The following is a 14296-nucleotide window of genomic DNA, read 5'->3' on the forward strand; positions in this document are numbered from 1 at the left end:
TTCATTCTTAACACGTCACCTCACGTGTAACGAATTTTCAAGCCTAACACGTGAACAACACAAAAGAGCAACATGGAGTGCGTGTGACCATTCGACTTCACACGTGGGACAACCTGCTCTAATACCATGAAATTTCTTAAAGGGCTTTAGGCATGTGCTAGCTAAGATCATCAAACTGCATACATTTTCCCCTGAATTGAAATTTGAAAGGCAAATCATGCTCCATTTCATGCACTACATGTACTGTTCAAATTTAAAAAGGAAACCTCAACAGCAATATACCAAATCATGGCTCAAAAGCTGCGCAAACGCTGTCGTAGACTAGGTAGGATAAGCATTCCAGACCATCCCATACAGGCAATATGTAACTCTACATGGTTACAAGAATCTAGATCAACTGGTTACTTGTATACTCTCCAAGAACAAAGGAAACACTGTCCTTTATTGGTAAATATTACTACATCAATTATTTCTACAAAACAAAAAACTCGTTATCCTATTCTGCGTGCTTACAATACCGGCTGGAAAAGCATCTCCGCAAGTTCCTGCAACAAACCCCACAACTTGATATTACAACTTATCTTAAACAAAAATAATGAATTACTAGGATTGCACCGATAGTATGTTATCATCCAGATTTTCATCTTCTCCTCATAACTACTAGCAAGCTTTACACGTGCTACAAATCCTTTTATTCGTCCAAAAATGAATTTTATTTTTTTCTCTATATTTTCTCAAGGAAGCTGAAATACTGAGTACAACTTCAGGAGAGTGCAGACATAATAAGAGCAATTTCATTTTAGACAATTTTTTTTTTCTTTTATCTTTTTCGTACTTCTCAGATCTTCCATCGCCTATTTAGATTTTCATCACTGGTTTTAGAAATATGTATGGTCACCCAGAATGCAGAGATCATGATGCAGAGATAATAAGAGCAATATGATTTTAGACATATTTCTTAATATATATCCTGAGGCGTCGACTCTTCTGTTTCGATTATTTCTATTATATATGCATCTGCAGTGCCAGTATTGAAGCAAATTTTCTGTGATTGTTCGGATATTTGATGCTAGGAGCTCAAATGAATGTTTCTAAACCAAGTATTACCAGCTTGGCAGAAGGAACTCTCGGTTCACCCCATCCTATGGCCTTCTTCTCAAGATACTCAAAATCAGCCTTACCGGCCTGTTGAAGGTGCAGCCATCTAGGCCATTTAAACCCACAAAACTAGACATAGTGTTTGAAAGTGGTTACCTCTATAAGTGCCCCAATTTCTGTATCGAAACTCTCATATCTTTTGCAAACAAGCTCATGCAGAGAACCATCCTTTGTAATTCAAAAATGAAGAGACATGGTATCATGATTAGCAAGCAGAAAAACAAAATCATAATTCATTGAGAAAGAGGAAGTCAAGCGCACGCACACTACCTCAATCAGCTTCACAACATTACGAAGGCCAAGGGCCAGGGTATCCATTCCGCTGATATGAGCAATGAACAAATCCTCAACATCTGTGCTTTCCCTCCGTCTAAATATTGTTTAATAAAAAGGAAAAAAGAAACAATATAAGAAAACTTAGCTACCAGCATAAAAAGGATAATGCTAGGGAGACCAAATTTTTAAACCAAAAGGTGTGGTGGTTGATGATTGGATTATTACTTGGTTTAAAAATTTGGTCTCCCTAGCATTATCTGCATAAAAATGTCACCATACATGCATTCACAATAAAATGGAAAGTCAATATATGGAACTGACAATTTTGCATCAAAGTTGAATCCTCCTGGTGCTATTCCTCCCTGAGATAAAGAGAGAACAGAAATAGATAAGCACATGAAATTGCATGCCCGACCAATCACAAGTTTTTAAACCTTAAAACAAGAAGCTGAAATTGATGTAATTTGTGACATACATTCTTTACTACACTGTGCATAACCAGAGTTGCATCTGCAATATCTGTGAGAAACTGATCTGTATCCCACCCTGTGACAGTGACAAAATCACCGTTTACAACTTTCATTCATATATAGTTTCGGTTACAAAAAGATTTGAAGTATTACAATAATCCTACCAGTCTGAGGATCTCCAGTGTTTGCATCAACGTTTCCTAGTAGACCATTCAGTCTTGCAGTTTCAAGCTCATGATAGCAGCTGCAAAGTACACAATTGTTACAGATTTGGCGAAGGATTTCAAATTTTCTGATGTGCTCACACAACTCGAGGGAGAAATATAACGTGAGCGTTTGCTTATGAAGAACTTAAGGCACAAGCTGTGATTTACCTGTGACCAGATAGTGTGGCATGATTGCACTCAATGTTAAGCTTGAATTCTCCTACAAAAGAAATGGGATGACGCTGTTAAGTATAACTCCTTTAAAGTAAGAACTATATATGATTGAAAAATAGTTCTCAATATCTCTGCTCTTCCAGTTCAATTGAAAGAAGGCTAGTACACTATTGAGCAAAACTTTCACGTAAAGAATTCAAATAAATGGACTACAAAATGACATGTCACCATGAATGCAAAAACCAAATATAAAAACACTTACTGTATTGTATAAAATTTCACAACTTATCTCATTCATATAGCCAACTTTGGAGCTTAACCAAAAACTAATAGTAACAAAGTCAAGTGACTCGTGAATATAGAGGGTACGTGTAAAATTCACATATGAGGCCATACTTCCGCAGGAAATTTGCTGATGTTGCAGCATCCCAGTCATACCTAACAAAATCATGAGAAAACAGATGAGCGAAAACCATATTAAATTACTAATAATCAAGCAAGTAGCATACTGGTGTTTGGTAGGTTCTTGAGGCTTGGGTTCAATCAACAATGTCCCTGAATGGCACAGAAAGGAAAGAAAAACATAAGCTCGCCTGAGCAAAGTAGTGGATACCAAAAGAACAACAAATAAAAATTGAAGAGAAATGTTGAGAAACTAGTCACTCTGGTATAAAACTAGAAGTTAAGGTTATAACGGTATCAGGTATAAAGCTTTGGTATAAATTTAGTGCAAGTATACCACTGAATCCAATTTTCTTCTTGTCGGCAACAGCAGCTTCAAGAAACAGGTTATACCGCTACAGTGATATGGTAGCATAAATACAGTGCATTCCTAGGTAGGTTTGAACTACAGTTGCTAAAGGAGGGTTTATACACGACAGGAAAAGGAAAAAGAAATGAGAAATTGAAATGTATCGCTGAAAGGAAGCTTATTTTGAAATAACTGCAAATGGAACTCACCAGATGATCAAGCTCTCTTCCCAAGTCAGTATTCAAGAGACTCTGGTAACCCTCACGGCCACCCCAGAAAACATAACTTTCACCCCCTACATAATGTGTAACCTGCAGAACGTGCAAACAATTACATACAATAAGCTGAGGATGCATGTTGGTGCTACTAGGTAATCTTTGGAACAAATATGTTTCCTTTCAGAATTTGTTCCAAAGATTACCTAGTAGCACCACCATGCATGTAACGAGGATGCAAAAACAGCTGCGCTGTGCCCCATAAAGGTCGAATTTTGGTTCCCTACAGGGCATACGAAAGAATTTAATGTGCTTTCCTAAATACTTGGACATTTTAGTATTTTACATTTTCCACTTGACCTTGTTAGGAATTTATCAGAAAAATTGACTAGCATGGGGTTTTGGAGGCTGGGTATGATTGATTGGTCTCCCCTTCCATAGTAAAGTGACCAAAAAAGAATTGTCAGACAACCGATGAGCCATGCCTAAATTGCAGTGGGAGAATTAAGTATGACTGCATATGTCATATCTTGAAATCAATGTAACAGAACTTTAATTTGCATGAAAATAATTGCCTTCATGTATTATGTCAGTTTATCATATCATTCCGTGCTGCTGTACTTGTGCAGAAGTACCTGAAGCTCCTTAGCAAGGGCCACCACTTCATCCGAGTTTTTATTAGATTCCTGCAACAGGCAAAGCAGGGTCAATGAACAATTTCCAGGTTCATAAGATCTTGTACTTTCCTTGAGAGAGCAATGCAATTTCCTATCTCCTAATTTGCTTTTTTCACATTCTAAAACAGTTATATAAGTAAACTAGAAAGTGTATCACCTCCAAGGTTTTGCCATCGAGAGCTATATCCCTGTCATGGAAACACCACCTATCAACTCCAAGCTTGTTTATGAACTGAAAGTTGGCTCTCACTGCATCGTCATTTATTCAAGAATATGTATTACGTTAGCTCAATAATCATCAATCACAAATGCAAAGGATAAAAGTAAGAGTCAAAATCTCACTTCTTCGCTTTGCCATAGCCACAGAATTAGTTCCATCCTCCCATGGCCAATTCTTTGTAGGTGCACCAAATGGGTCACCTCCTGTTCCACAGAATGTGTGCCAAAATTCAACACTAAACCTCATCCACTCCTATGGTTACGAAGAAACTTCAGTCACAAACCATTAACTGCTTCATAATTCAAATTTTATTAGGAATTAAACAAAAGAAAATTGAAAAGGTCTATCAAGATAAGAGTAGTGTTTCATAAGCCTTTACCTCATACTTAATTTTGGGAATGCCAGGGAAAAATTCCCCTTCCCATTCATCAGAATCACTGCACCCACTTCCAAGATCTGATGCAGGGCATGTTGGGGAATCAGCAATCTGTGTTCAATACAAAACCATTGATAATAAGAAAAGAAAATCAAAATTTAGTTGGAATTAATCTTTAAACAATATATGTATCTGTGTATTGTATGTATATGGAAATATTGTAGGTGGAGGAAGATTCGTTACCACTCCAAATGTAACCACATTCAAACAAAGAAGAAGCAACAAAATCCTCCCAGCCTTCATTTTCAGCGTCTCATGCAAATATACCCCTGCCATATAATAAAATTGATCACATCCATCAAAGTCCAAATGAACACACATAATCACAAGTGTATTCTAGTGAAAACCCGTAATCGGATTCACGTGATACCTCTCTCTCTCACAGACACCAAAAAGCATACAGCAACAAGAGAAGCACTCTGTGGAGAGCTCAGCTATCAGTGACCAGTGATCACGACCATTAAATGAATTTACACACTTTTCATGAGCAATTACAATTACAGTAACACAGAGCCAAACAGAACTTCAATTTTACGAGATTACCAAACACCCATCATCAAAATTACCACACAAAAAATGGGTTTCCATCAAAATATTCATTCATCAAAGCAGAAAGGTTCAAACTTCAAATTAACCAAAGCCTGATCACCACTAACTTTTACTAATTACCACATCCAAAATTATCACCAGCCTCCTTAAAAACAAAGACAAAAAATTGGGAACAAATAATCAAAAGCCAAAATTACAACTTATCACGAACACAAATTAACAAAAAAGTTATCCAAAAAAAAAAAACCAAAATTTACGGCTTAAGGCTGACAGAAAAGGGGAGAGACTTGCAGAACGAGATGAGCTCTCCGAATATGATGATGTAAAATGGCGGTTCCCAGTGACTGTGTATAAATACCTGATTTTCCAAATTTAATCCACAATTTTAGTTTCAATTTATTGAATTGGATTAGCTGACGATCACCGTTCTTTTCTACAGCATCCACAGTGGTTCGAATTTCCAAACGATTTGGTACATCTATTTTATTTTACCATTTTACCCATGTAGGTGCGCATTTTAGTCTTTTAGAGAAACTAGAATGGGGCAAATGTGTCACTTGACAGGATTATTTGTTGCCTATTATTTCGATCCAATTTCGCACCAGTTAGGATTAAGGATTATCAGTTTGTAAATGATAACTTTACGTGCGAGGTGGTAACGTGCCTCACAGGCACACTTTTATTGGAAGATGGTGCAGCTTACAGCCGCTTGATTGTTTGATAGGATGATTGTCTGTTATCTCACTAAGTTGGAAAACACACGTGGCAAGGACTCAGCAGTGCGAATGGAGATATCAGACTGTCAATTACCAAAAGAGGACGTCCATTAATTTACTTGAGAAAATAAAATAAAATGGTTTTCTTGTGAATAGTGTTGTAAAGTGGGTGTGAAGAGCCGCGCAAACAAGCATGTAAAATGGAAGAATGAAATTCAAATTTGTAAGCTTCAATACTAGAAGTTTGGTATTTATTATTGGCTTTTTAATTAAAATGATCTATGGGATTTGAATAACTTCTTACTTTGGTTTTTGAAATTTAAAATCAATATAAGTAGCCTTTAAGATTATCTATCATCAATCATTTTAGTCCTTGAGTGAAAAATTATGTTAAATAAAGATTAAAATGATAAAATTATCTTAAACTCCTGAGATCTAAAATCAATATAAGTGGGCCCTAAGATGATTATCTACCATCAATCATTTTAGTCATTGGGTGAAAAATTATGTTAAAGAAGGATCAAAATAATAAAATTACCCTTAATTTAATAAACAATAAGCCAAAATTATCACATCCCCGCCCGCGGGGGGGACCACTTCACAGGCCCTCTCCACCACCGTAGCACGATATTATCCGTTTTGGGCTCCGACCACGCCCTCACTATTTTGTTTCTGGGAACTCACACGAGAACTTTCCAATGGGTCACCCATCCTGGAAGTGCTCTCGCGCGCTACTCGCTTAACTTTGGAGTTCCCATGGAACCCGAAGCCAATGAGCTCCCAAAAGGCCTCGTGCTAGGTAGGGATGGGAGTATACATATAAGAATCACTCCCCTGAGCGATGTGGGATGTCACAAAAATGATTTGACAAAAATTAAGGATATTTTTGTCATATTACCCTTATTTTATGGAGATTTTTCACAGAATGACCAAAATAATTGATTGTGTACAAACTCAAAGACTAATTTTATTGATTTTGAATATCAGGTACCAAAATGATGAGTTATTCAAATCTCATTGACTATTTTAGCTAAAAGGCCTTTATTATTTAGGTGTGTAGGATTTTAGCATGCAATATTTGGTGTTGTAGACTTTTGCATGTTAAGTGCTCAATACAAAGAGCATGCAAGTATGATAAAAAAAACTTAAGAGAAGAAACAGAAGAAGAGAAAAAGAAAATAGATAAAAGGCAGAAGAGAGAGCAGAGAAAAATATTGAGAGTTATTTTTGTACTTCTATTAGTTCAGATATTGAAAGAAAGTACTATTGCTGTTCCAAGGACGTAGACACTCTCTCATAATGTACAAAATCCCAAAAAGATCCATCGGTTAACTCAATCAAAGTCTTAGAAATACTGTTATAGACATGAAATTCACAGAAGTTGATAGCCGTGTTAACGACTTTTAAACTCTAACTTCCTGACCTCATATGCATAACGCTTTCTTCATTGAAGTTGTTCATTATCCTTTTATCCATATGAAACTAAAATTTGGGCCAAATCCAATGGTTTGATCTCCCTATAATTCTCAGACATATTACTCTTTGATACTTGACTACAGTTAGAAAAGAGAAAGGGAATATAGTAAACTAATATTTACTTTTCCCTTATTATTATTAATTTTGTTATAAAGTGAATTGTCACATCCCGGCCCGGGGTGGACCACTTCCCGGGCCCACTCCACCACCGTAGCACGATATTGTCCGCTTTGGGCCCCGACTACACCCTCACGGTTTTGTTTCTGGGAACTCACACGAGAACTTCCCGATGGGTCACCCATCCTGGGAATGCTCTCGCGCGCTACTCGCTTAACTTCGGAGTTCCCATGGAACTCGAAGCCAGTGAGCTCCCAAAAGGCCTCGTGCTAGGTAGGGATGGGAATATACATTTAAGGATCACTCACCTGGGCGATGTGGGATGTCCCAATCCACCCCCCTTAAGGGCCCGACGTCCTCGTCGGCACACTCGCGACCAGGGTTAGGCTCTGATACCAAATGTCACATCCCAACCCGGGCGAGACCACTTCCCGGGCCCACTCCACCACCATAGCACGATATTGTCCGCTTTGGGCTTACCATTCCCTCACGGTTTTGTTTTTGGGAACTCACGAGCAACTTCCCAGTGGGTCACCCATCATGGGATTGCTCAAGCCTCCTTCTCGCTTAACTTCAGAGTTCCTACTGAACCCGAAACCAGTGAGCTCCCAAAATGCCTCGTTCTAGGTAGGGATGGGAATATACATTTAAGGATCACTCACCTGGGCGATGTGGGATGTCACATGAATAGTGCAGTATAAATACGTGATGGCACGGCACTATTACCCTTCTTATAATAACAATTATTATCTTTAACCTTTACTCATTCAAAGCAATTTATTTATAGTGGCGGGATTTACTACTCTTTGACACACCCCGACCCAGAAAGTCCACTTGGACCCTGAATCGAGCTGTGCTGGCCGACACCTGGAAGGTGACGAAGCCATAAAATGTGATAGTGTATAAAAAGTGAATGAAATTGATTCCAAAAGTGTCTAAATACCAGAGTGCGCTACGAGTGGGAGCGAACCCATTTCACGCGCGATGTCAGAGCATAAGTAAGGTACAGTAATGTGAGTAAGAATCATACCCTCAAAAATATCCATCAATACTAAGATTCGCCACAGATTCTTGTCGATACAAACTCAGCAGCTAAAACCTGGAGGGCACCAAACAGAAGGTGTGAGTAAGCAATAAAATTAAGCTTCCCAAAGTTACTACCTCTCTAAAAGTAATGCCCCTAAATGTAAAACCCGTATCGTTTTCCATAAGACAGTACAACATATATACATATATCCAAACCATACTCGGAAATGACCAAAACCACGGTTTGCCATCAAATCCACCATACATTAATAAGTAGGCCAAATGAACTAAATCAATACAAAGTGATATATCAGTCAGAGTCATCTAAAATGACATGTACAACTTAACCGTATCTCGTCAATCATGGCTAGTATATAAGTCGGAGTCACCTATAGTGACCTGTACGACTTATCCATATCTCGTCAATCCTGACTAGCATATAAGTCGGAGTCACCTATAGTGACCTATACGACTTATCCACATCTCGTCAATCCTGGCTAGCATATAAGTCGGAGTCACCTATAGTGACCTGTACGACTTATCCACATCTCGTCAATCCTGGCTAGCATATAAGTCGGAGTCACCTATAGTGACCTGTACGACTTATCCACATCTCGTCAATCATGGCTAGCCAATAGCTCAATAAGTATACCTGCACACGAGTCGGAACCACCTAAAGTGGTCTGTACGACAGAACTGGGTGTGAATAAATACGCTCAAGTGCTACGATCACGTGAAGACTGGGCGAATAATCGCGGGTCACCTACGAGTTGGAACCACCTAAAGTGGTCTGTACAACAGGACTGTGCACCTACCTTGGATCCAAGGTGAGCATAAGGTGCGGGAGGTGAACATCACGTGAAGGACTGTGCCCTGGCCACGGGCAGGAGCACTAACACCGGGGTGCAGGTTTATGAGCTCTCAATGCATCTCAATATAACATGTGCAACTCATGGCAACCAGTACGACAATATCGAAGTTGCCTAACACATAACTATAGTCATGCTATAACGCAATCGATTCAACTAATATCATAACTCACTTGAACTTACCTGGGTGTCCTGCGTTCACCTTTGCACTTGAAAGCATTCTCAATAATTATATGCAAGTAATATACATATGGATATACCATGATGCAATCTAATACTGAACCATGTCGTAGCATTTTCAATTATAAACAATATGGTGTGAAGTGTACAATCAGTAACGCCCTACTCCCAAACTACTTATTTTCGGAGATAATTATCCATGACAACTCAATTAACACTAATTTAACAAACTAATTCATAAAACTAAAACTTGCCTTTACCAATTTCCTCCGCATTACTCAATTTTCCAAGCAAGGCTTTTGTCTCAAATATTTTATGGCTGCATCTAACGTCTCGTTAGACTGCCTACGTACCCTAGACAGGGATCAAGCCATTCGTAGTTCATATAGGTACTTCAAGCATTCACAATAATTATACGAAGGTAATGTACCTAATCAATTTAAAAGTGTCGATAGAACTCTCAATAATATGCACAATAAAAAGGAAAAGATCCACTCACCTGGAGTCCACGCTATACTTCTCTAGCACGCGCATCGAAGCGTCCTGAATGATCGGTCCCTGTGGCCAATTATCAAATCACATCTCAGAACTCTTATATGAAGAATATGCAATTCACATAAAACACAACCTCAACGACATTCTAAAATAGGTTGAGACCTATTGACCACAAGTCAACCGTCGATCAAAGATCGACGGTAGGGTTTACATCCCTGTATAACTTGACCCGGAAGATCCGCATATCAGATTTCCAATCCGTAACTCCCAACGATCCACAATATGTTTCTAGAATAACATATTAAAATTTCATTACGATCCAACGGTCAGATCTCCGCCAATTGCCTAAAACAAGTGGCCGTGAACATTTATTTTACTAACTTACAAATCCAATTCAGGAAGATCCGTAAGTCGGATTCCCGATCCGTAAATTCCTATGATCTTTAAATATTACGTATTATAATGTAACCAATTTTGGTGACGATCCAACGGTCGGATCATCGATTCACATTTTTATCAAGTAACGTATCGTAACGAATTTAGGTTCCAACTATCAACCTACGTCATTCAAATGACAAAACTGAATTCAAAACATTTGACATAGCCTAAAAATAGCATTGGCGGCCCACTGGCCACGCGCCGCCGCACGCGCCGCCGTGGGTGGCGGTCGGCCGCCCTGACTCGCCGGAAAATCCAACTATTTCCAAAAATTCTCAAACTTCACAGAAATGAAGATCTCAGTGAGTGGAGCAACTTTCATACCTGCCACGAAGTCCAAAAATGGACGGAAGATGGTCAATTTTGCCCACGAAGCCAGCGGGTGCCTAAAACTTCCCGACGTCGATTCGTCGTCCACGGTGGTCCAACGGGGTCAAGGTTGGTTGGGTTTTGCTCCTGGGATGATGGGCTACAAAGCCCAAGTGGTGGCATCGGCCATTGCTTTGCCGATTTGCCGGAAAATCGAAAAGGGTGGCCGGAGCACCATTGATTTTCGTCAACTTTCGTGGCCTCAAACCGCCTCATACCATGGTTAATCAAGGTGGTTCTTGGGTGGGTTTTGTAGAGGGGAATGAGAGCTTCATGATGGTGGTGGTGGCATCGAAAAAATCCACCGGAGTTGGCCGGAATCGGCCTCGGAAAATAGACCCACGGTGGGTGCGGGTGGACGGGAACCACCTTTTTTTTTCTTTCCTCCCTCCATTTCTGATTGGGTTTGTGGGGATTTAATTTAAATAAACACTAAACCTTGAATAACCAATTTCGAACGTCTGTAACTATACCGTTATAATCCGGACTCGCAAACGGCTTTCGCCTATACGTTCGTACCAATGAGTACTACGAGGATATGCTAAAAGAATAAGTTCCACATCTCTCAAGTCGATGGTCAACGGAAGTCAAAGTCCTTACCTCTAGGGCAATTTCGTAAATTCACGCTTTTAAAATAAAATAAAAACGTAAAATTTGGAACGGGTTGTCACAACTCTTTGCTTTAGTTTATTTGGGGGTTTTTGAACATTAGTCCTTGCAAATGATTATAATTTAAAATAAAAATCTGGTGCTAGATTACAAATCCAATTGAACCCCTTAAAGTGTACTTTTATTAAAATTTATGTTCTATTTTTGTTATTTAATGTCTCCACATTAAAATTTTAATTTTATTAATATGCACATATTAGTTCTTTCAATTAAATGTGAACATAAATTAAAAAATAGTAAAAAAGAAGGGGTAGTTTGATCCAGGTCCAAAAAATTCACCTGTTTTCGGATTGAGTCCAATTTTATTTGATTTTTTATTACACCTATTTTGCCCCTTGAAAATAAAAAATATTTAAATTCTTTATTTTTAAATTTAAAAAATTTTAAATTTGAATATTCAAATACCTTTATCTACCAATTTTCTAATTAAAAACATTTTAAAAACACATTACAACCAATCTTATAAGTTTATAAAAAATTAAAAGAAACGTTGTCCAGGTAGATAAAAAATTTGTGATGTAGGTAGATAATATTAATTAATCTATGATATAGGTAGACTATGAATAAAAACCTATCGTATAGATAGATAACACAAAATAATACGTGATATGGATAGACTAATGAGCAAAAATATATCGTATATGTAGATAAAATACAATTAATCTATAACACAGGTGGAATAAACAAAATATACAAATAGATTCATTACAGAAATATATAATACAGGTAGATAAACAAAATATACAACATCTATCTTGCGGTTCTGTATTTTGAAGATGGGCTATGGACACGAGTTTTCCTCTACATAATCTTGTGTGATGTTATCGATTTCCACATAACTAGGATCTTCTTTGTTCTAGTTATAGAAGGGGTGAATCTTTCTTTTTTTTTTTGGCTCGTTCTAGTTTCTATATGCTAGATCCCAACAGTGTACACTTTATACATCTTGACAACCACTATACTTGAATTTCATAAGGCGAATGAGTTGGTTTAGTATCCTGGATGTTGTCTCGGATCCATCTGCCTGGTTTGGAATTTGTTCAGCCCGAAGTTACCAGTTGTTTCAGTGTTGACAAATTTTATTATTTTTGATTTTAGAGTAGTTAAGTCTCTGTTACGTTAGTCTTGGCCTTTTCATTCCTTTTGAATTAAAACATTCTTATCGAGCAGGATGCTGGTTTCAATTTCCATATGCCTGTGGGCCGTGGCTGTTTAATTTATCCTGGGAAGAGAACATTTTTCTGGAAATTTTAAAACTTGAAAGAAGAAGACTGAACAAGAAGGAACGGGATCGGAGAACACAACACAAATTGTATACGGGAGTTATGGAAGAAGAGATAAACTTTAAAACTAATTCTACAAGTAGGGGATTATTTAAAGATAAATAATTAATTTCATAATACAAGTAAATCTAGAATTAAAGGATAATATTAATAGAGGGGTAATTTTGACAAAAAAATGAAAATAAAATGACGTGGACAATGAGTCACTAGACTTAAATCAATAATTAAATAAAATTGGATTATATCTAGTAACTGCTTGCAAATTTGGACTTATTTCAAGTTTCCCCAAAAAAGAAATAGTGACACATAAATATATAAATACATAAATGTACATGAATAACTGTACCAAAATATTTGTACCGACATATATATAATAAAACTTACATGCATATACCAAAATTTATTATATTGAATTAATATATCGGAATGTACTTACCAAAAATATTATATTAGTAATTGAGATAAAACAAAATGTAGAAATGTATTATATTAGTAAGGGCTGGTTTGATATTGATGTACTTTGAAAAAAAGTTACTTCTGTTGTGCTGTGAGAATAAGCAGTTGTGAAATAAAGCAGCAGAGTGTTTGGTAAACTTTTTTATAAAAGTGCTTTTGAAAAAAAAAAAAAAAACAGTATTATAGTGTTTGGTTTTATGTAAAATAGATGTGAAAAAAAGCTGATTTTTCAAAGCTGGGTTTTGCAGCTTCTTGTTTTTGGCTTTTTTTCATCCAAAACTGTGAAAAAAAGCTGAAGTTGAATGTTTACCAAACACAAAAATAGCTCCCAACTTTTTTTGATACTAACTTTTTTTTCAAAATCACTATAGTACCAAACCATTCCTAATTAGGATCGGACAGAGGAGATGAGTCGACTGTACCGAAATGTACGTACTGATCTATATTATATTAGTGATTAGGATCGGACGGAGGAGATGAGTCAAATGTATCGAGGAAGGGGAAAGGGCTGAGCTTGGATGAGGACGAGGAGGCGGCGGAGACCTTTTCGCTGCTGAGCTTGGGCGGCAATCTGATCGAATCTTCGGGAGATTAGGTCGAGGCGGCGGCAGAGACCTTTCCGCGGCACTATTGAGTGAGTTTTGTGAAGTTTTTATGTTGGAATTCAGTCATTCTTAGTCAATTTTGGTGTATGAGAAGCCAAACTTAATTAAGCCATTTATGCCTTTTGGAGTTCAGTCATTCATGCATCCCATGCCCTTGAACATTTCCAAAGATACCAACAAGTATTTTGCACAATTAAAAAGCTGGTAAGATAACAATATTATCTGATCTCTTCTACTTCACCGTTGGAGTATATAACAACTGTCGGACAATGATCTAACTAATCTCTCTCTTTTACTTCCACTATTGGAGTGATTTTCCATCTCTTCAACTGTTGGTTGTGAGTTACCTGGACTAGTTGAAATAGGCTGTTTGAGTTCAGCACGGCGTAGCTTGTTCAAAACTTGCAAAAAACGCAGGCAACTTTAACGAAACAAAAGCTTTTAACCAAAAATCATATTTTTATA

General features: G+C 37.5%; 1 long non-coding RNA gene and 1 pseudogene across 2 annotated transcripts; both read right to left on the minus strand.

Annotated features, from left to right (window-relative positions):
* Positions 1–289: 289 nt before the first annotated feature.
* LOC137738360 (xylose isomerase-like) lies at positions 290–5308 on the minus strand (annotated as a pseudogene). The gene is made up of 18 exons (XR_015954928.1): positions 4954–5308; positions 4767–4852; positions 4527–4634; positions 4270–4399; positions 4085–4176; positions 3886–3936; positions 3457–3533; positions 3240–3398; positions 3024–3070; positions 2794–2839; positions 2667–2722; positions 2279–2330; positions 2069–2148; positions 1910–1980; positions 1756–1796; positions 1429–1528; positions 1255–1326; positions 290–545 (listed from the first exon to the last, which is right to left on the minus strand). The product of XR_015954928.1 is annotated as a xylose isomerase-like (transcript).
* Positions 5309–8252: 2944 nt separating this feature from the next.
* On the minus strand, positions 8253–11147 carry LOC148691743 (uncharacterized). Its single transcript, XR_015954719.1, has 3 exons — positions 10774–11147; positions 10016–10074; positions 8253–8540 (listed from the first exon to the last, which is right to left on the minus strand). It is a non-coding gene; the product is annotated as an uncharacterized LOC148691743 (long non-coding RNA).
* Positions 11148–14296: the final 3149 nt, after the last annotated feature.

This window comes from Pyrus communis, chromosome 13, assembly GCF_041283825.1.
Source record: "Pyrus communis isolate YQ-2024b chromosome 13, ASM4128382v1, whole genome shotgun sequence".
NCBI lineage: Eukaryota > Viridiplantae > Streptophyta > Magnoliopsida > Rosales > Rosaceae > Pyrus > Pyrus communis.